The sequence below is a fragment of the Condylura cristata genome, unplaced genomic scaffold, assembly GCF_000260355.1.
Source record: "Condylura cristata isolate star-nosed mole 26May11 unplaced genomic scaffold, ConCri1.0 scaffold00003, whole genome shotgun sequence".
Taxonomy (NCBI): Eukaryota; Metazoa; Chordata; class Mammalia; order Eulipotyphla; family Talpidae; genus Condylura; species Condylura cristata.
In genome coordinates this window covers 27,084,067-27,107,522 of record NW_004567104.1, presented here as the reverse complement: position 1 = coordinate 27,107,522, position 23,456 = coordinate 27,084,067, and the positions used below count along the sequence as shown (strand labels likewise).

The window sequence follows — 23,456 nt, the reverse complement described above, 5'->3', positions numbered from 1 at the left end:
CAAACACAGAGCAGCATTACCCAAATAGAAGTCCATTGTCTGGTCTCCCCATCAGGCAATCTGTTAAAAATGGATTCTGCGGTCAAATGAATTTGAAAAATGTGAACAATATAGTCTCTTGGAAATTTATAATCCATATTAGCGTTTTATGGCTCTGAGGCATCCTGCTGTCAAGAAAATGCATTTCCCAAGCTATTTTAACACAGAGTCATTTAAATTTTTCATAGAATACATTTTGGAAACTAATGTTACAGATAATACTTTTTAAAAGATCAATAAGAAATATTTGAAACATTATGAATACATTTAAAATAATGTGAGTAAAAGCAAGAAAACTTCTCTTTAACTTCTAGTAAAGTGGGCGGAGGTCTGGGAGCTGGACACCAAAACCTTGGTCCTTTATGTAACAGGGTGGTCCCTAGGGGAAGGGGAGGTTCCAGGTTCCCTGCCCCACCCAGAAGAGGGTGGAGCTGAGCCGGAAGGAGAAGCTGGAGAGGAGACTAGGGAAGGAAGGAAGCAGGATGGCGGGCAAGAAAGAGACCTGGAGTAGGCTCACAGAGCAGAAATTGTGTGAGGAAACTGCGCTTACTTCTTGGTCCTGGACTGGTTGAAACAGATGCAGGTGAGAGATCCGTGGGGAGATTCACAATGGCAGCGTTTATCTAATTTTGATTTTGCTTTTTTCCTCCCATACTTGCCTGATGTTTCTGGCCCTTTTCTGTAACTGGAAGGTGCCCCAGACTTGTGGCCGGCTGTCAGGCCTTGCGTTCAGCCAACCCCTTTTGGGTGGGCTTTTACACACGAAGGGATGAGTAATTTTGAGTATTTGATTTAGAAACTATATTCTTTGTCTTTTCTGTATTGCACACTCATTGTATTAAAGTTTCTTTCCACTAAAAGTTCTATGTTTTGTTTTGATGTGGCAGATGGTGGAAAACACTTAGAGCAGGCAGGCTTGGGGGTCCTGGGGTACCCCCTCTCCCTGCCCTGTTGTATCACTTAGTGCTTGTCACCGAGAAGAAAGAATTCAATGTTAAGACCAGAGTTAGGCAGAAACTTAAGAAATTTATTTTTAGATAAGGAGCACAGAAAAGCTCTCTGAGCAAAAAGGAGTCTGGAGTGGGTAGAGGCTGAGGAGTAGGGAGCAGCTTTATTAAAAAATGTGGGGTGCTGGCCCTCCCTGGTGGCGCAGCGGGTTAAAGCACAGCACTGAGAATCCAAAGCCACTTCCGCATGAGTTCGATTCCCGCCTGCCCCGGAGGAGACCACATGGCGTGGCAGACCTCTCCTGGCCCGCCCACTGCTCCCCTCAGCAGTGTACTTTGTCGATCTGCCTGTTCTGCTCCCCACTGTCTCTGGTGAAGCCTCTCACCCTCCGCATCTCTGGCCTGTACCCCAGTTCTATATGAATAAATAAATAAATCTTTTAAAAAAAATGTGGGGTGCTGATGGTGACTCAGCAGGGGTTCCTAGATGGTTTCTCTCTGGTTGGTTTCAGCTGTTCCTCATCACTTGAGGCTGGGGGCTTCTTGACTGGATGGGGCCTGATTCTTGGACGGCAAAAGGTGTTAATCTTGGTGAACACAGGTGTTTGCTTCAGGGCCAGGCAACCTGTGGAGTGACCTGTTTTCCAGGGTGTTATCAAGTCTGAGGCACCTGTGGCTCCAATTGCCCCCATTCCTACCTTACTTCCTCCTTCACATGGCTGGACTCCTGCTTTCAACATACATAAAAAATGGGCATAAAATTCGAAGTGACTTTTCAGATGTTGGACAAACAGGAAGGAGACTAGACTACTGGGCCCTATGAGAGCAAGCTGGTCTTTATCCTGGGGTGCTATCTGGACAAGGGGCAGGTCATGGAGCCCCAGCACAGTAGTTCCTTGAGGTGAGGAGTGGAGATCAGTGTCAGGTTACTGAGACTTTGTGAGGCAAGGCACCAGAAGGAGGGATTTGCCCAGATAAGAAGCTTCAGAAATCCACAATGTGGTTCTCTTTCACCAAATGTAATATTCACATGAAGGAAAATCAGTGATTCCTCGAAGGAAAGAGCTAGTGGGAGGTTCTGAACTTCGCAGGGTGCAAGAAGACAGAGCTGGACCTTCCCTAGGGAGAACACGCTGGACATTGTGAGTTTGCGACTGAAAGCCAGAAAGAGGATGCTGTTGACTAATAGTTACATGAGGCTCCACCCTAACAAGGCTCAGAATCAAACCTCAAAGGTATCCAGCAGTTTGTCAGGCACATTACTTCTTATTATAAAATCAGCACACTTTCCAATGGAAATAAATAGCCAGACTCCCACAAATGGGGCATTCCAATGTCCAGCTACAGTTAAAAAAATTACTAGATTTAAAAAAAAAAAAAATTACTAGATTTTTATTTTTGAAAAGCCAAGTGGGTGTGAACCATACAGAAAATAGTGTGTGTGTGTGTGTGTGTGTGTGTGTGTGGTGGTGGTGGGGGCAGGGTAGAGCCCTATCAACAGGAATAGATACAGAGATGAGTTATTTTCTAAAATCAGCAAACATGTACTTAAGACAGATGTTATGCCTATCTTTATGTGTGTGTGTGTGTGTGTGTATAAAAGATTAATGGACATATGGACATAATCAAATAAATGGAAATAAATTGAAAGTATGATAAAGCTAAATTAAATAAAGCTAAATAATATTCCTTTCAACAAATGCTTTAAACAATATCTAGCTATTACATACTTTAATAAAATTTTCAGTTTTGTGTTTAGATCTGAACGTGAATTTTCCAGACTGAAGATTTTTAAAAAATACAAATCAGAGCTTTAGGGACCCTTCAGTTCTTCTGGTCAAGGTGAGAAAAGATAAGTGTTTTCTCCAAGGGTGTTTAGTAAACAAGCAGTAAAAATTCTCCCAAATTTCAGAATTAACTTCATCTACTACACCCATAAGATGGTATAAATTAGCTCCTAAAGTTGAGCAAAGACAAATTTAGTTCAGAACTAGTAGATGATGTTTCATTCATTTCCTTTCACTACTGATTCCCTGCCAGACGTCTCTCTGGCAGGCAGTGGCTCTGTGAGGAGGCAGCGAGAGTCACCCATGGGAGTCAGGAGTGTAGTTCAGAGACTACAAAGCAAGGAAGAAATTCTCAGGACTGTAAGAAAGAAACAGGGCTCTAAGAAGAGAAAATTCACTTTTTGTTGGAGAGACTCAACACTCGTCATGGAGAGGGTTAACTGGAGACCTGACCTTGAATGAAAAGCAATAACTGGAAAAAAAAGTTTATTCTAAAAATGTGCTTTTCTTACATGACGATGACAAGCTGCAGCTACAGAGCACGTGCAGCTATTCACTGCTCAGCAGATTAATGGTTTTTTGCTGAGGTCTTTGGAGGGCTCACCTGATTTATAGCTGTAAGTGAGGAGGCCATCATTAGGGAAGCTATGTGAATGTAACAGGTTGACATCAACAAGTGTTTCATATGTCATATCAAGGAATCAGGATATAGAGAAAATCTTGTGCCCACAGTTCGTAAATTAGTGGTTCTGCTCAGTCACACTGCTTTGTCCACCTGATAGACGTTAAAGTTTTTTGGTTGACCATGACACTAAATGACTTTCACCAGTGCCACAGGAGTTCCTTTTTACCTGCAAAATGGCACCACACAAAAGCTGCCTCTTCCCTGTAGTGCTGTGTGACAGCTTCCATCTTGATTTGCTGTTTGTATTGTTGACTTGGAAAGCATCGTGACTGCAGACCTCACTCTTCATGGATTCCAGATTGCAGACTGTGTCCTGAGATCTGCACATTAGAGCTTGCTTGAGTGTTCTTCTATGTGGGGAAAATAAACAAAAACAAAAATGCTTATTGAAGGCATTGAATTCTGGAGCGGGCTCTCAAGGGCAAGAGGGTAAAGATGTCAGTCACACCATTGGCTTTCTTATACATTTTTAATGGCTTTAAATAATATATTTTTACAACTATTTAGATTACTCACAATTTGAATTGCATTATTTTTATTTTAAACTATTACAAAAAATAATTTCCTTCTTAAGAAGTATGTATTGAGTTCCACACATGTGCTAGGAGTTGATACTCTATGAAAAAACAAAAGAAGTGACACTTTCCATGATTTATTATCTATAATACTGTAGGACTCAGGATCATGATCATAAATCTTTGAATAATTATTAAGCACACTCTAGGTACCAGGCACTTTTCTAGGTACTAAGAAAGAGAGGAGCCAAAGACCCTCAACTGATCACCTCTTAAAAGTCCCCCATTTTGCCCCCTGGTGGTACAGCAGGTTAAAGCACAACACTAAGAAGCTAAAAACACGTCAGCACATGATCCCAGCCCTGGAGGTGATCCTCATGGCACCGCAGACCTCTCCTGACCCTCAGAGCTCTCCTGACCGGCCTGCTGCTCCCTCAGCAGTGTGCTTGGTCAGTCAGCCTGCTCTGCTCCCTGCTCTGTCGCTGGTGAATCCTCTCACTACCTCTGCACCTCTGACCTGTACCTAGTTCTGTATGCATAAATAAATAAATCTTTAAAAAAAAAAATCCCCCAATTGGGGGAGGAATAAAAATAAACTCTTCACTCAGAGAGGTAATTTAACCAAGGTCATGTGCTAGTAAGTTTCAGAGTCCATTCTCTTCTGTAGTCATAGGTTTTTCCATTACACAAAATTGCTCTTTTATAGAAATAAAAGCAAATATGACGGATGTTTTCCTGAAAGGGATGAATAGTTTGATAGACCAGGACTGGAGCAAAGAAAATTATATTATCTCTTCTCAATAAAACAGAATAGATTACATCAAATCCATCAGATTTTTCTCACAGAAGTGTGTTAGGAGACATGTTCGTAGGTTGGAGTGGGAGAGTCTTATTTAGTCAGCTCAGTCCATTAAGAGTGAAAATATATTGCTGAGAGCAAGACATTTTGCTGTGGGGTTTAATTTGGAAAAATTTATTTATAGCATATAAAAAATAAAAGAACCTGAATATGATTTGCTTCTAAAGGGGAGAGGTGCTACTGATGGTGATTGCCTCTGGCCAGCTGCTTACTTGCACCAGAAATAGTTTGGAACTATGAAGTATTATTTTTCTTTGTTTTCTAGGACAGTCTCCATCAGTTGAAATTTGGCTGGTGCTATTATTCATGCTCTCTGTTGTCCTCTCCTTCCCCCCCCACCAAGTTTCGATTTGATTTGAAAGACAAAGCTAGCCCTCCTTTTCCATGCAGAACCATTTAATTGTTTTTAAAAATGAACTGACATTGCATTATAACGTTAATAATAGTAAATTTCAGGTACTCTGGAAATCTATATGCATTACCCTATATTGAGTTCACATTAAAAGTCCAGCTCTACCTTTTCATGATAAAACTTTCATTTTTAAAAGTTGTTTTTAATGTTATTTGTTTATTTGTTCATTTGTGAATTTATTTGTTAAGTTGTGATTGAGCATCTACTGTCTGTCCAGGTACATAGGGTTAGGCACTGAGGGATGATGTTAGTGACAGGAAGCAAGCTCTTGGAACCAATATCCTTGTAAGGATACTTTCAGAGTGTAAGGAGTCTCTGACCCAAACCTAGTTATCAGGAAAATGACTTCTCTGTTGTTCTGATTCTGCAATATGACTAGAAAATAGCTTTGCTTTCTCCCATTGTCCAACAAGAAGAAATCTCTTCATAAATTTAAATGACTTCTTTATTCATTCCTTTGGGAACAACAAAAACAAGCAAGTTCCTGCTAAGAATCAGGCACTAGCCTTAACACAGAGGGTACAGTGGTGATCAGAAGAAATAAAATCCTGTACTCATAGATTTTACACGGTCATGAGAGGTAAAATATGAGCTAAGACATACCTGACATATTAGATGTTAATAAGTAGTCTGGAAGAACTGAAAAGCTTAAGGGTTTAAAGAACAAGGTTGGTTCCTAGAGGTAGGAGGAAGCTGATATAGAGAGTAGTGGTGGATGGTCTTCTAGTAAAATGAGTGAGATTTAAACTGAGCTCTGAAGGAAGTGAGGGTGTCAATCTTCTGGAGGACTAGCATTTCCATCAGGAGAGTACAAAAACTCAGTGGAGCACTTGAAGTGCTTGAAGAACAGCAGGGTGATGATTATGGCTAAAGTCAGGAAAGAAAGGAGAATAGATGGTAATGGGCCTTAGTGTAGGTGATTCGGATTTTATTCTCAGCACAATTAGAAGCCACTGGAGGTGTAAGGTGGAGTGATTATATTTGCACTTCTGTTTTGCAGAAATCACTCTGACAGTTGAGTATAGATACAAACTGTACGGGGCAAGGCCAGGAGTGGTGGAATTCTTTCCAATGGCCCTGATGATGTAGAAATGTTGTGACTCTGGATATAGTTTGATGATGGAGTCAACAGGATTTACTGATGGAATGAGTAGGAAAGAAAGGTAGGTCAAAGTTAGCGCTGGAGCTAGGCTGGTGAATAACTGCTAGGGATCTGAGCTCAGGAAGTTTATCTGCTGGTGGGACAGGCAAGCAAATCATCAGCAAACATTCAGTATGTTTACAGTTTGTGATCACAATCTAAAAAGAAAAATAGCAGAATGTTGTATTATCGAATAACAAAGGGGCTGCTTTCTGTTGGGTAGGGAGGGATGTCTCTCTGAGCTAAAGGAGGGGTGAGCAGAGGATCCTTCAAGGCCTGAAGCAGCCACTGGAGGAGCATTGGGCAGGGCTCCAGGGAGCGCACAGCCTGAAGTCTCAAGACTGCAAAGCACAGCCTGAATTTAAACCCATGTGACCAACTTGTCAGCCTGTTCTTTTCCCTCATATTCACAGGCACAACGTTTTCAAGCTGTAATCTGTGACCCCCTAGAGTTCCCTGACACCCTTGCAGGGGCATTACAAGGTTAACGTTCTATTCATACTGATAATAAGTCATTTTTTCTCTGTCATACTAATTATCGTATGATTATACAGCATTTTCTGAAGGTGACAGGATGTGATATAGTGACAGGCTGAATGCAAAGCATCTGTATTCGGATTAAACTTTTTTTATAATAAAAAAAAGACAATAGAAAAAAAATCACTGACATATATTGAATGTTTACTCCCTTCTAAGCAAGTCCTAAAAAATTACGATATTTTTGTTAATGTAATCCTTTCAAATAAACCCATGAAGTGGCCGCTTTTATTATATTCATTTTATAATAATAATAATAAAAGCAAGGAATAGAAACATTAAAACATGCCCCAGGTCACACAGCTAGAAAGTGATAGAACTAGGTCTGAAATTCAAGTAGTCTTGCCCCGAGGCAGTATTCTTAGCATCAGTGCTAATTGAATTATGTGTAAACAGATAAATGAACATTTAACCTAAATGCTATGTAAAGTTCATTGCTGGAGAGAAAACAGTAGCTCCAGCTGAGTGATCCACATTTGACAGGGCTATAACCTGACATGTCACAGGACAGAGTCAGAGGACAGGTATCAGCACTGAGCTAGGAAGTGCTGAGTACCAGGTCATGGAAATTCACTGATTCCATCAAGCCCAACAAAGAAGTGTGAATCAGCATAATGGTTTTGGGCCAAAGGGCCTAAAGCAATGTGCATAGGAGAGACTAAACAAGGAAAGGAGTAAAAAAAACGGCCTCTTCTCTTAGATCTTAGACTTCAGTCATCGCAGCACTGTGGTTCCCTGTGCTTCTGTTTCTCAAAATGGGTACCCATGCTGTAGGTCACATGTGTAGGGGAGTCCTTGGTTGAGACTGGAAAATGTTCCCTCCTTCCTATGCCAGCCCATAAGGAGTGGTTGAATGCATAGAGAATTCCAGAAAAATAATAAAGGGTCTGGAGTGCCCAAGACTCTGTTTCATTTATTGAAGGATTAAAGGTTTACAGGCTGGTTTAATGGTATTGGGTTAAGGGCAAACTTTACAGTATCGTGCTTTACTTGGTCGATTAAACAATCACATATGGTGTGTAGAATTTATTCTAAATATTCTTTTAAGTGATACAAAATTCCTAGATGCACATTCATCAAAGTAAAGTATAAAGACCAGAATCAATAAGTGTAAATCAGGTTATATTCTACTAAATATAAATATCATTTGTAACAGGAAACTGAAAAATGACATTTAAAGTTTTTCTGCTTAGTTAAGTAAGACACAGTTTCCACTTTTGGATAATATAAGTTATGCTGTCTGTAAATGTGCATGTATATGTATGAGAACCCATGGTCTCATGTGTCACAGACAGCATAACTCCTATTTCTTCCCTTCCCCTCTACACTAAGATAAGCCCAGTCTCATGGGCAGGCTATATATTATGCAAATGAAATCACTTTGGAGAGGCAAGTCAGCTGTCTGTTGGTTTATACTGAGAGAAGATACTGTAAGATGGACACCATCTGTAAGAGACATCTTTGAATCCCGGAGAGCCCTTGTCTGTTGAATTCCCATTCCTAACTTCCAAAGATAAGTACCATTTTAATAGTGTTACTATATAGCCCCTACAAATATTTGGCTGTTTTACATATTTTGAACATTAGGTAAGTTGAAATCTGATTGTACCTTCTCTACTTTGGATAACTCTACTCTCAGTTCCTGAGGTTCTCCTGTGAAGCTGGAGTTCTTTCATTTCTCCCTATTGAATAAAATTCTATGAATAGCATTATTATTATTATTATTGATCATTCTCCTATGGACTGATATTTTGATTGCTTCCAGTCTTTTGTTTTATAAATAATACTTCTGTGAAATACCCTATACATAAATCTTGGTGCAAAAATATGAGAATAACTTCAGGATATGTATCTGGAACCAGGGTTGCAAAGTTGTGGAGGATGCACATCTCAACTGCCCTCCATAATGTCATTTGTTTAATCAATCACTGAGAGAAATGAGCTAAAATCTCCCACAGTGATGATGAATTTTAAAATTCCTCTTTGCAGTTTTAGCAATTTTGACTTTATAGCTTTAAATTGAGAGATGATTCCCTTCACATTTATTGTGAATTTGTGAGTAATGACAAGTTTGCCTGTATTTATATTGCTTTATATTCTCTATTTGTTGCTTCCTTCTGTGGTCTCTACTCCCTCTTTTTTTTTTTTAACTTTTTTATTTATTGATAGTATAGAGGATTTTTTTCAAAAATAGAATGCCCTTTAAGCAAATTCTTGTGGCAGAAAGACTGCATTTCCTTCTATCAAGAGGCAAGAGAAAAGCTAGTTCCAGTATTACCTGTAGATCAGGAGTCAGCAAACTACAGCCCACTGGCAAAATCTGGCTGGTGTCTATTTATGCAAGTAAAGATTTACTGTAAGCAAGTCACACTCCTCCATGTACATGTTGACTATGGATGTCTTTCTGGGCAAAATTGCTGAGTGAACTATTTGCAACTCTTACAAAGTAGGGCCTTCTGAGTCTAAACTATTTATTGTGAGCATCTTTACAGAAAAAGTTTGCCAACCTCCTATCTCTGTCTCAGAAATCTTTCACTCTTCATTTGGAACTTGTCCAGTTGTTGTGTAAAAAAGAATGGACCAGTCTGCTGGAAGGTGAGTGACCACATGGAGCAGAGGTTATCATCTGTCCTAGGCAATACCAGGCAATACCAACTCAGACCAGCCATCTTCCAGGAACCACGCATCTGATGACATTGCATAAATGACTCCATCTAAGAACAGCTGAACTAATTCATATTAATAGAATTTCCTGATTAACCCACTGTCATGAGTAATAGTAAATGACCATTGTTTTAAGGCCCCACATTTAAATAGTTATATACCTAATACAGAGGGTTTTGTATACATTTCTTTTTCTCTCATTTTCTGTTCTAGCAAATGCAAGTTATACTCACTATTATACTCTATTTTATTCGTAGTGCTCACTCTACAAATTTTAATGTGCAAAGTTTGAAGCTAATCATTTTCTTTCTTTCCTTTATAAGCAATGCAAGAACCTCTGATGACTAACTCTGATCAGCCTCCTCTTTGTGTTAATTATATAAATTGACATATAATTCTCATTCCATAAAACTCACCATTTTAGCATGCATATTCAGTGGTCTTTAGTATATTCCCAAAGTCGTACACCATTCACTACCAAGTCCAGAACATTTTTATTGTTTTGAATAGAAATGACAATTAGCAGTCAGCTCCTTTTCCTCTCCTCCCAGACCCTGGTAATCATCAGTGGCCTTTTTGTGTCATGTGGTTGATCTGTATTGCCATAAACTTCCCTTTTAGGACCACGTTTCCAGTATCCCATAAGTTCTGATATGTTGTGTTGTCATTTTCACTTGTCTCCAAGTATTTTTTGAATTCTCCATTGATTGCTTCTTTGACCCAAAATTGGTCAATATCATCTTATTTAGTTTCCACATATTTGTGGTTTTTCCTTTCTTCTGAGTTTTTTTTTTTATTTTTAATTACTTGTATATCTAGGAATCTCACTGTTCTGAATATTTCACAAATAGACTCATACAATATGCAGCTTTTTTTTTTTAAAGATTTATTTATTTATTCATATGGAACTGGGATACAGGCCAGAGATGTGGAGGGTGAGAGCATTCATCAGAGACAGAGAGGGGAGCAGAACAGGCAGATTGACGAAGTACACTACTAAGGGCAGCAGCGGGCGGGTCAGGAGAGGTTTGCCTCACCATGTGGATCTCCTCTGGGACAGGCAGGAATCGAACTCATGCAGAAGTGGCTTTAGTTTCTCAGTGCTGTGCTTTAACCTGCTGTGCCACTAGGGAGGGCCCAATATGCAGCTTTTAATGTTTATGTTTATTAATTCCCACTTAGCATTAAATCTTCAAAATTTCAGTATTTGTCTCTTTTTTTATGACTGAATAATATTCTGTAGTGTAGTATTTCACATTTTGTTTATACATTAGTGGACAGAGCAGTGGATTGTTTCTATTTTGTAGCTATTATGAGTATTGATGTGGATATTCATGTACATGTTTTTGTGTGGATATATGTTTTCAGTTTTCTTGGGTATGTATGTACGCATACCACTGCTGGGTCATATGGTGACTCTATGTTTAACTTTTTGAGGTAACACCAGATTGTTTTCACAGCACTTACATTTCCACGAGTAGTACATGCATTTTCCAATTTCTCTGCATCCTTGCCAATACTTGCTATTTTCCATTTTTCTTTTTTTAGTCAACCTACTGGTCATGAAATGTATCTCATTGTGGTTTTGAATTAAATTTCCTTGATGACTAATCTTTTCATGTGCTTATTAGCCATGTGTATATCTTTGTTGAAGAAATGTTGATGAAGTGCTTTTCCCATTTTTTTTTTCAACTGAGTTGTCTTTTGTTATTTTAATACATCTTTATATATTCTGGATATCAAATCCTTATCACCCATTTGATTGGCAAACATTTACTCCCATCCTTTGGATTTTCACTTTTGATGCACGAAAGTTTTATTGTTTTAATTTTAATTCTTTTATTTCTTTTTTGCAGCATGGCTAAGAAATAGTCACCAAATCTGTAGTCATGACAATGTAGTCCTATTTTTTTCTCCTAGTAGTTTTTCTATAGTCACTCTATTAGCATTTTGATCCATTTTGATTTAATTTTTGTATATGACATGAAGTAAGGATCCAACTTCGTTATTCTGGTAGATGGTTTCCAAGTTGTCCTAGTAACATTCTAAAGAGATGTGCAAATTTTACATATGATGCTAATTTATCTGTACTTTCATGGCTCTTTGTGCCTTGGGTGTCATTGCCTAGAAGTCATTGTCTATTCTAAGATTTCAGAGATTTATAGCTATGAGTGACTTTATAATAAAATTTAAATACCTAATTCAGTGATTTGTATTGGGGGGCTTTGTTTTGCCTTGTTTTATATAAAGGATTTATAGTTTTGACTGTAAGTTTTGAATTTTTTTCTGTGGAAATCTTAAATAGGAATTCCCATGAAATATGCTTTAATTTTATTTTCTAGAGGTACAAGACCTCAGAAAATCTAGTCCTATTTTATTTTATGATTTGGTAGCTGAGCAAAAGTGTTCAGAGAACCTAGTTTTTCATTTTACTGGAAATGAAAAGTCTATAATTATAATTACTTTCCCACTAGTGTTTATATAAATTATGTATTATATATATAATATATATGTAACATATTAGTGTAATATATATGTAATATATGTTATATATATATGTGTAATATATATGCACACATACACATGCAAGCACACACATATCCCCCAGCTGCTGGTAAAGGACTAACCTAATTTTTATCCTCCATAGCACCAAGTGTCAAGTACTTACTAGAGAAAAGCTTTTAAAAGTGCTAAAGGACTAAATTAACAATGGATCAATTTGTAGATGTAAGCTTAATGCTAAATGATAAAGGGTTCCAGTTGATGATATGCTGAGGACCTCTGAGAGCTTTGAAAGTGTAATAATCTATAATGTTAATCAAGCATAACCATAGATACAACTGCTTTTCCTTAAAATATGTGTGATGGTGTGATAATGGTGTGATTATTTAAAGGTAAATTAAACTGTGTGTTGCTGAATTAATAAAAGACTTTGGTCTTTACAATTATTCCAATGATCAAATAATAAAAATGCAAGTATTATCATATCTGTAATATTTTATATTAAAAAGCTCTTAAAGGTTGAAAACACTAATAGTGTTACAAATGAATTTTAGCAGTCATCTACACACTTTTTAGAAAATTTAAAGCTAAGTATGCTTCCTGGATATCTATTTTCATTATTAAATGAGTGACTTGACTGTACCATTCTTGATGGGAAACAGTTCCTTTAAAGAGTGTAATATAGGCAGGGCATCTTGACTGTAAAGCAGCTTTTGCAATGTGTAATCATTTCACAAGGAATAGCTTCTTTCTCTTGTATTCCTTGTCACTCATGGCAAAGGTGTCATTTGAACCACTAGAGCATAGTGTGCCTAATAATTGTTTCCATCTAATAATTAAATATACCCTCACCAAAGAGATTTATTAAATCATTTGAAAAAGCTACTAGTCAATAGTGTAATGAAGTGTTCAACTTTTAGGACATTTGAATAAAGGTATCAAATGTGAAAAATGGTAAGAAGACTTTATAAAAAGAAAAAAGCCCTGTATAAATAAAATGATTAACTTTTATTTTTGAGGTATCTTATAGAAATTGGTAACATTCAACTACACAGTAAACACTTAGCATTTGATTTCCTTTCATTTGAAAATTATCAATCATAATGTGAAGATTTTTCTGTATTCATCACAGTACTTTTAATTAATAACCTTTTCTTTGCACACAAAGAACAAATAAACCACAGTAGCATTCAGAGAACAGAAACCTTCTTTAGTTTCAACAAGAGGAGACAGAGATGGCACTACAGCAATACTCAGAGCTTGTGCTATAAGGGAAGAAAACATTGTTCCTTAAGTCCAAGAATTAAGAAATGACTCATACTTGAAAACCACCTGCAGCTGTGTGCTGGTGAGTGCGTTGCACTCAATACTCCTTAGATGTGAAGTGGGGGAAATCCCTATTGTCCACATTATCCTCTACAGAAGTTTTGCTGAAAGCTTTCCCCAAGGAATCCGTCTGCATTTTGTCTTTGGTCTCATGCTCAGCGGTAGTAAATGGATTAACACAGCGGTCTGAGAGTATGATGGATGGAGTCTGAAGAGCGATTTTCTAAGCACCCTTTCCTTACTTGATGGATGTTTCCATTGCCATCTCTTCCCTCGGGGATCTTTGTGTGCAAAATCTCCCTTTCGAAGGAGTTTTCACATGCTATTAGTACTGAGTGAATTTATGATGTCCTTTGTGTAAATCGTCTTTCTGTCATTCTGTAAATAGTTTGCTCTGGCATGTCTAGCTCTCTCAGTTTCCAATGCATTAATATTTTTAAGTATGAGATAAAAAAAAAAAAAAAACACTTTTCTCCCAGTTACACATGAGTGTAGCTAAAACTCATTATCTGTATAGAGAAGCACTAGTTCTTAGACATTTTCTTAATTCTGTGTATTCTTTTGTTACCACCAGTACCTCTATCACTAGTGTTACTTGGCTCCATCATAAACCTCTGCAGAAGTCACAATACTCATTTTTATTCTACATGTGGGGAAGCATGCACTTCCCCACATGTCCCATATCGTTTCAAACCCTGAAACATGTGGTTTCCTTTGATGGATGAGTAAGAAATTATTAATTTGCTTATGAAAAAAGACATCACATTTGGGAACAGGGGGTTTTAGTACATAGGCAAAGACTTAGGTGTGAGGCAAAGAATTCAATACTAGTCACCATTCAACTGAACTTTCCCTTTCCCCATTACAAAATCATCTCTGGTAGTACAGTTGAGAGGTTAGTGCTTAAATAATTGGGGATAAAAAATAATGGTCAGGTGACATAAGGACAAATTCTCTTTTGAAATTTGAGGGATCCTAGCACTAACTGAGGGTTTTTGAGAACAATTTCCTTTCTGGACATAGTCCTGTACCAACTGGTTATGAAAGGAGTACATTGACAGAGTAAAGAATGTAAGTAGGAAAGACCTGAGAACAAACCCTTCCTAAACTTTGCTGGTAACTCATACATGGTGAGAATGAGAAGTACAGTTTTATGCCTATGACTAGCATATGGAGGTTTCCTGAAGATGAGAGCTACCATCTAACAAAAGTTTTGTACACCAATGAAGAAACTTACATTGAAAAGGAGATGGTATGTCAGTCACTAGATGGGAAATGCAGAGATAAAATATTTTTAGTACTCTTCTTGGCACAAAGTAAAGGAAGAAGACCATAGTCGCTCCTTTACAAAGGATTTCCATGCAGAAATCAGGGGTTGAGGATAAGCTATTTTGGGGGAGACACCATAGGATGTTGTCAGGACCAGAGCTTCTCTGACTGCTCTTACTTGTGATATACCTCTACTTAAGTCCAAATGCTTCTCTGGAGGAGAAAAGGAGGGTAGAACTTTGAGAAGATTTTAACCTATACTGACTTGGAAAAATTACTGGAGTGGACTGAATAACAGATTGCCTGCCTTTAGACATGCTGTCTAATACAGAGTGAAATCAACATGATTAATGGGAATAAAATTCACCTAAGTCCCTTGGATTGTCTTAGCTATAAAATTTGAGATGTTAAAATTTATGCTCCTTTGCTTTCTAAGGAATGTAAGATTACCAAGGTGAAGTAAAATAGTTGATCTTTTTAGAGAAAATATGAATATTCAATTTGGGGGGTGGGGAGGGCTGACAAGAGAATTATTAAAAAGTTTACTTAAATATTTTCCTTTTTATAGAAACAGAAAACAGAATTTAGGAAAAAAGGGAAAGCTTGATTTGAAGCCAAGGGGACAGGAGTCAGTACTGTTTAACAGTTAACAGTTATATTCCAGAACTTTCTTTTTTTTTTTGGCTGAGCCAGAACATTTTTAAAAAAGCAAATTCTAGAAAGCAAATTCCTGAATTCCAGGACAATTTTAATCCAAATTAAGCCTGGATCTCAGTTATAGGAAAGAAAGCACTAGCACTAGAGATGAAAATAGGGTGAACTGGTAATGGACAGTAAGATCTAAAAATACCCATCTACAAGTTATCTGATTTATACCTTATTTAAACAGATGGCACATCTCTGTCACACCAGTTTATATGTGTCACATGACTTATTAGTAATGTTATAGGATGTGTCACTGAGAAAGGGGAAGCTACATCACTGTGACCTCAGACCAGGAACCATTTGCCCACCCTCACTCCATTCTGCTAGCATCTCAGATGTTTTAAACTACGGCTCCCAGCTGCCATGAACCGGACCACAGGATGCAGGGTCTGGTGTGGAACAGACTGAAATGAAGGAGACACATGGGGTGGCTTTGACAGGCAGTCTCTTTAAGGACCATGGCTGCCATCTGCTTGACCTTAGGTTGGATTATTCAGCTTGCACGGTACATTATTAATTTGGGTCTCTTCTCTTCCAACCTAAGCCTTTCTCTACCTACCACTCAATATTAGCTTGTTCTAGCAGCTCAGCTCTGGGCCCTGCCAGGGTTGTTTGATTTTAGAGTTTGGTCGGGAGTCTCTCTCCAACTCCATTTCTCTACATATCTATTCCTTTTCAACTTTCACCAATTAAATATCTTTGAGCCCATGAAAGTGACTATTTTCCTTCGTGGGTGTGGATGTCCAGACCCTTCTTAGAGTGAGAAAAGTGGAGATTTCGCCTAAAGTTTGGGTTTCCTGATTACCCTTTTGATTCATGTGGTATCAGATTTGGATTCCTGAGTGGGAATGAATTTCCCAGCAAGTCAAAGGAAATTGCTGAAGAACATTCTGTGAACCCAGGCAGGGAATATTTGTTGGGGGGAGGGGACAATTATTAGTTCAAGACAGTAAACTCCCAATAGAAAAGCAAATGTCTTCTGTTTAGGTACTCTCAAAGTTATGTTTTACTGCACATTATCATTTCACCTTCTGCTACCAAGAAAATGTTAGGCTCGATGCATACTTTTAGTGGATTGTGACTACTAGAAGAAAGTTTCTATTTTTTTAATCCTAATTCCAAAATCAAATGCAGCTGATTTTTGTTGTTGTTGTTGTCTTGAATATTCACATTTTTGCATGTATTTCAATACCATTTTCTTTATGGAAACAAAGGAATGGACTGAAAGACACCCAAAAAGTTACCTCAAATAAACTTCAGAAATTTCTAGGAAGGTAACTCCATTTGGTACTGAAAAGTGAAATCTACAAAATACTATGAATCTCAGTTCTTATTGCTTGTCTTTTATTAGACAGTAACAGTCTCTTAGGTTCTATTTATATCACAAGTTTGCTTTACTGGGCAGAAGATTAAAAGCCTTTGGCTTGGGCACTTGAAAAAATGTTTTTGAGCCACCGAATGGAAGTAGGTGAAGAAATCTGTCACACCTTCGTATTCTGAATAGCACCATCCATGTCAAAGTAGGCTCAAAATCCAAGATAGCATGGTGGAAAAACAATAATACTAAATTATCTTAATCACCAACCCTTTCAGATCTATTGCATGAATGTTTGAAAAATTAAAATCACAAAGAATTTTTCAAGGAAGAAACATCTTTGTCATTTGTTTGTTTTCAAGCCCTTAACATATGGTGAGAGTACTAAATCAGTGCTTTATTATTATAATCAGTAATACAAATGGAAAATGAAGTCTAAGGGAAACTCAAAGCAGAACATTCACTGCTAAATGAAAAGGCTTTCAGGAATAACCTGACATCTTGATAAATGGAGCAGTTTCCTTTGTGATTACTACTTCCTGTCCCTTTTCTTCCTTCCATCATCTTGACTTTAACCTCTTCTGGAACAAATACAGCTGCTCCTATGGACTTCCTGTCTCCAAAATATCTTTCTTTTAGTCCATTTATCTCTTATTTTCCTAAAACTTACTTTAGTCATTTAATTAAAGATAACTAACAAACAAACTTTTAACATTCTTAGTGGAACTGTCTGCAGCTTAACCTCATTTTAAACTAAGCCCCACAGAAGTGAGATAAAGGCTCATGACTGGAGTCACCTAGTTCTCTCACTGAGAATTCGCTATGACCCTCTGTTACAGGTGATCTCTATTGCAGGCTAACTTTGAAGAATGAAAAAACAAATGGACTTCAGGGATATAAATGTAAATATTATTTAATACATAACTGTAGGAGGGAAGAGTTGAAAGATTTATTTGGACTTAATAAATTACTTAGAAACTCTTAGGGAAGCAGGTTTTGAGTTAGCCTTAAAGGATTTGCAGGATTTTATAAAGTAAGGTCATCCTGGCAGAGACAAATGTAAATGTATTCCCACTATTCCAACATATTGTGACTATGGTGTGTCTTTCTTCTCCACCTGAATAGCAGTTCCTTCAGTGGGATTTGAAAGACAATGAATAGTTGCTTCTGTAGGGGATGTTCTGACTTTCCATCCATCTTGATGATACTGAGCCTCAGTTGTCCCTGGTGGTGGCCAACTGCACAACATACCTTGGCATTGGCTGTTCTTCCTGGCCTGTCTCAATCTGTTTGGTTCCTCACTTCTGTCACCTGGGTTCACTCCCTCCCAAAAATACTACTTATGTAAGGGGGGGAGATGTCCTGAAGGAACTCTACAGGTATTGTGGACTCCACCCCTACCCCAGACTCCAGAACTACAAATCCCAGTATCACCAAACAGAAGCATGCTGGGACCTTAGGGTGGAGTTAAGCAGCAATGTTTCGATATAAAACTGGACATGTGGGCTTTGGGGGTCTCTTGGCTTGTGTTGTGCAGCTGTTTTGACCAGCTTTCAGTGTGCTATTGGAGTTCTAGGTCAGTGGAACTGGTAGAACACATTAACCAACTTATCTCTCTCTCTCTCTTTCCCTGAGTTGCTCATTTCCCATTCTCTTGTAAATAAACCCATTATTAACCTTTTTGTGTGTGTCTGCAGTTGAATATTAAGTGCAAGGGTGAGGACCCACATCATACACTTACACAAAAGCCTTTGCTTTTAGAAACTAAAAAATCTATAAGTTGATCTTTGGGTTTGCTGATTTCTTCATTGTTTTCCATGAATATTTTATATACCTATAATCTTAGCATGTTGAGACAATGTCGATAGATTTGTAAAGGGAAAATATTATGTCTCTTAAACTCTATGCCACTCGAAGCAATATTCGAGGTGAAGAGAAACCATTTTTATATTTACCCAGCATTTCAGAAATACAATGTTTAGTAGTATCCATTTCATATTACTCTTGCCAACATAGTTTATAACTTAGAGATTACATTTAAGCCTCTTGTTAACAGGTGGTTCTTTAGGGTTGTTTGTTTTAGCTTTATAGAGGCTGGTGGCTTTTGTTGAGAACATGACTAAAATAGTTTTAAATGGGTTTATTTCTTCTTACCCATCAGTTCTAGGTGAGGAGATGTCCCCATTTCAATGCGTAGTCCACTTTCTTTGAAAGGCAGCATTGATTGGGCCATATTCTCTCTTTTTTTTTCTCCATAAACAGGATCTACATTGTTTTGTTTTGTTTTTCTTTCAGAATTATATCCAGGGAAAGGCTAAGGATTTGTGCTCAAAGTTTTAGGAGTCTCTAGATTAAAATAATTCTGAGATTTTTGGAGAACTCATCAGATGTGACTCATCAGTGTCGAAGTAGAACGTCTTAATTATTATTTTTTTTTACATCATTCTTCATTTTATGCATTTATCAGCTCAGTTGTAATCCCTGTGGACTTCCCACCACCAGTTCACTCATTTGCCATCACCATAGTTTTATGTGCTCTTCCCACCCCAGTTTTGATCCCAACCCCCTCACCACCCCCATAAAGTGTTCCTGGTTTATAGCTGTTCATTGTTTTCTTTATTATTTTACAGCAAATTCATACAGAGTAGGCCAAGAAGAGGAAGGACCAGCTTCTTGTAGGGTGAACAGTTGTAAAGAGAGGAAAGTACAGCCTGTAAATTCCTGAGCTGGGTAGTACCCAACTATAGGCACTGGATATAATTCTTGTGGCTAAAGGAAGGGCTTTATAACTGGAGTAAAGACTGGATATAGAGGCAATGATGAGAACTGCAGAAGGATTTATGACATCTTCTTATAAATGTCAAGGAAAGAATAAGCAGTACTTTACCCACCCAGATTATCTTTGCTTAAAACTCGGTCAAGTCAATTTCATTTGAAAATAATTAGCAAACATCTGGTGTTCTATAGCTATTTCCCTCCTCGTGATATAGATTCTTTTCACTTGGGTGAGCATTAACGGTGTCTCCCTGTAGCGACTACTCCTGTTCTGTGGAAGATTTCTGTAAATGGGAAACCACAATTGAACTGGGTTCTGTTTATTATGTAGTGGGGTGATCTATTTTGCTCATCTATAGCTCTAGTAATAAAATTGTGCATTCACTAATGCCATTTAAACTGATGATCATCACAAATCATCTTAAGGCTGTAACAAGGAGGTAGATGATCTTTCTTCATTTTGTCTTTTTTTTCCCCCCATAATTAACTCTTTTCTCTGATAAACATCTAGAAGTTAGTTTTGAGTTGAGGCAGGGTGTACTAAATCATAGTTCCCAGAATTTTCTGAACGAGAACATCTTTGCAATTCAGAAAGTCCACTTGAACAATCGATTTGAAAAGTCTAAATGAAGAGGCCATAAAGGATTCCCCACCAGGATAACAAGCACAGCTAGTAGGGACTACACCTTTGAAGTTCCCCAGGGGTAGTCCACATCTTTCTTGCAATCACCAGGTCCTCGAGCCCCAGAGGGGACAGGAATATCACAAGCTCCAATCCCACTCAGATATTCCCCTTTGTAGTGTAAATGAAGTTGGTCAGGCTTTTACCCTGTTAGCTTCTGTGCCGTTCACCTGCAGCCTTGATCTTGTTAGCATAGAGGGCATGTGGGTGTGGGGCAGGTGTGCCTGACTTGTAGGCACCTGTGCACGGGTGTGTGCGCATGCACAATCATGCATAACTGAGCCTAAGGACAGCATTATTCAGAGATGGCTTGGGAAAAGCAACAACTATGAGAAGAAGAAAGCATGAGAACACCAGAGAAAGCGCAGTGGTGAATAGAGATTCATAGGGGGCTCAAGTTGTTGCCTTGTTGTCTTGCTGCTGGCTTATTTCCTCTGCTTACCACGATATCCTGTGAAAATGATGGCAAGGCCTCCAAAATTCTCCTTTAAACTGCTAGAATCAACAGTGAAACTACCTGGCCTCAGATGGTTGCAAAACACTCTTCAGGATGTGAAGAGTTTGCGCCATGAAAAATAGTATAAAATACGTGAGTAAAGAAAGAGGATACAGTTAAGGGACATCACTGTTACTAACATGAGCTAAGAATTTTGTTTTAATTTGTTGGTTTAATCAGAAGGGATCATATAACCATTGTTGGGAGGGGATATAAAAGGAATATAAGCTTATCTTTGAGTTTTGAAATCAAAAGTTGGCTTTTTTTTGTGGATGTATTTGTAGGAATCTTCCCTATACCATTTAGCAATATAGTTTTTGTTCGTTTGTTTGTTTTTGCGAATCTGACATGCATCCAGCAATTACTCAAGTCTCTCAAGCCATAATTCACCAAATGTCTCCTTTGGCAATGGACTCCTGGTTTTGCATTTGTTTCTGCAAGGTTCACAGGGTATTATAGGACCAACTAATTTTTAACTCTTTTGCTTTTGAGGTGTCCAAACTACCTGGGTATAGGAAATTTGAACCATATATGATCCAAGTCCTTTGTTGATAGTATTTAGGACAGAATTTCACCCAGAACTGAGCCTGAGATAGACACTTTCTCATCACTGAATTGTATTAATGAGTAGATTACTCCAACCTCCTCTTTGATTAAGGAACCAGTTTCAGGTAATGGTTGAAGTTTTGGGATCAAGTAGAGTACAGTTGTTTTTCTGAGTTTGCAGAGTAAGGTTTTCCCTTCCTAAACATCAGAAAGAAGATTTTCCCCTTCCTAAACAACAGAAATGGCATGCGAAAGTGAGGTCACTCAGATGTGGAATCTGGGCTGAACATGGGGGCAGCACCCAATACAAAGAAGGCACTAATTGTTGTTTTGCTAAATCTTTGAACTGTTTGCATCAACTCTTCACTCACTGAACCCACTCACCTGCTTCTGATGAGTTAAGTTTCCATGTAAAACAAAACTTTACATTTTGTTTTTAAAACTAATTTCAATTATCTGATTTTGCCTCATGCCTCGATAGGGTTTTGCTTCATGCCTCGGATACACATTCTTTGCTTCGAGTTCTGAATTCTTTCCCTGTACTTTGAGTTTGCCAACTGAGGCAAATACTTCACCCAATCTAACAGTTGCAAACACCCTACACACAGATGTAGGCCCTTCGCTTCACCATTCCTGCTGACTCACATGCAGAATCAGGGAAGGGACCATTCCAAGATAGGTATTGGGTGACTCCTCTCTAAATCTTGTCTGAGAAAGGCAGGTCTGATGAGTGAAAAGTCTGTCTTTGAAAGAAATTTAGTCTTGTAGATGGGATCAATACTGAGATCACAGAAACAAATAGGAATCGAAATTGCGACAAACAAGGACACCCTGGAATCATTCCTAGGAACAACTGTCCTATAAAAAGAACAAAGTAGAAACTTAGGAATCTTGTCTGGGATTTCACATTCTAAGTCTGAGAAATTGGCAATCCCAAATTTCATCAAAAGCAAGTTGGACCATATGACCCAGCAACTTCATCTCCAGGTATATACCTGCAAGAATGAAAGCAGACTCGTATAGTTTTACAGCCATGTTACCTGCAGTATTATTCACAATAGCCAAAAGGTGGAAGCAACTCAAGTGTCTATTAAAACAGATGAATGGGCAAACAAAATGATATATACACATATCCACATAATCACAATAGGTAGTGTTAAAATCAGAACAAGTTGGCAGTATATATTGAAATACCATTCATACACATGGAATATTATTCAGTCTTAAAAAGGAAGGAAAGTCTGGCATACTGTAGACTTTATTGAAGACAGTAAAGCTAAGTGAGACAATCCAGTGACAAAGGGCATACACTTTATAAGTTCACTTACATGAAACAACCCAGAGTATTCAAGTTTGTGGAGACAATACAGAATGGTGGCTTCAAGGGGCTAGGGAAAAGGCAGCTAGACAGTGGCTAATGAGTATAGAGTGTCAATGTGGAGAAAGAGAAAGTTCTGGAGATGGGTGATGGATGGTTACACTGCACTGTGATACTTAAAGACTCTGAATAGAATACTTTAAATGGTAAACATGGTGTGATGGCAAGCATCCCAGGCCAGGCAGTTCATCATTCATGGTAGATTTAGGCAAACAGAAAAGGAATCTTGGAACTGTCTATAAATTTAACAGGGCTTTAATGCTGAAGTAGGGGACCAGGTATGCAGGCAGGCATGAGCGAGGCAGGGAACCTGGGAGGCAGGCAGTCAGCAACTAAGTCTCCCAGCCGCTGTGATCTCTGCATTCTCTATCTTCTCTCCCCTCTCACAATTCCCTACTGCTGCCTGTTTATACATGTGCGTGCCCAGCGTGCAGTGACTTCTTGGTCCAGGTGTCCATAATCATAGGTGTGCATGTCCTGTGCTAGCACTTCCAAGCACTTTTTGCAATAATAGAATATCATGTGTTTTCTTGAGAGGGAAACAATGCTGCAGGTGGTGGCTGTAGGGGCTAGCATTGGGAAGGCGAAAAATAGCCTGACTTATCCATTTACACATGGTAAATTTTGTATTGTCTAAAGATAATAAAAAATGCAGGCTGGGGCAGGTGGGTATAGGCGGTTGGGTTAACAGAGATGTGAACATTCACTCTGTCTCTAGAGGAAGAGATCAGGCTTGAGAGTACAGATGGAGGCAGGTATTGAATCTAGTTGTGTGGGGTAAAAAAAAGTCAAATTAGAGGAAAGTGAGAAGTGTTCAGTTCCTCATAAATTTAGCACCCGGCCCTCCCTGGTGGCGCAGCGGGTTAAAGCACAACA

General features: G+C 38.3%; 1 long non-coding RNA gene across 1 annotated transcript in view; it reads left to right on the top strand.

Moving 5' to 3' along the window:
• Nucleotides 1-542: 542 nt before the first annotated feature.
• The window catches only part of LOC105854315, a 36,129-nt gene continuing 13,215 nt past the window's right edge, over nt 543-23,456 (top strand). The window contains exon 1 of the long non-coding RNA XR_001146004.1: nt 543-622. This is a non-coding gene — a long non-coding RNA (uncharacterized LOC105854315). The remainder of the gene's footprint in view (nt 623-23,456) is intronic.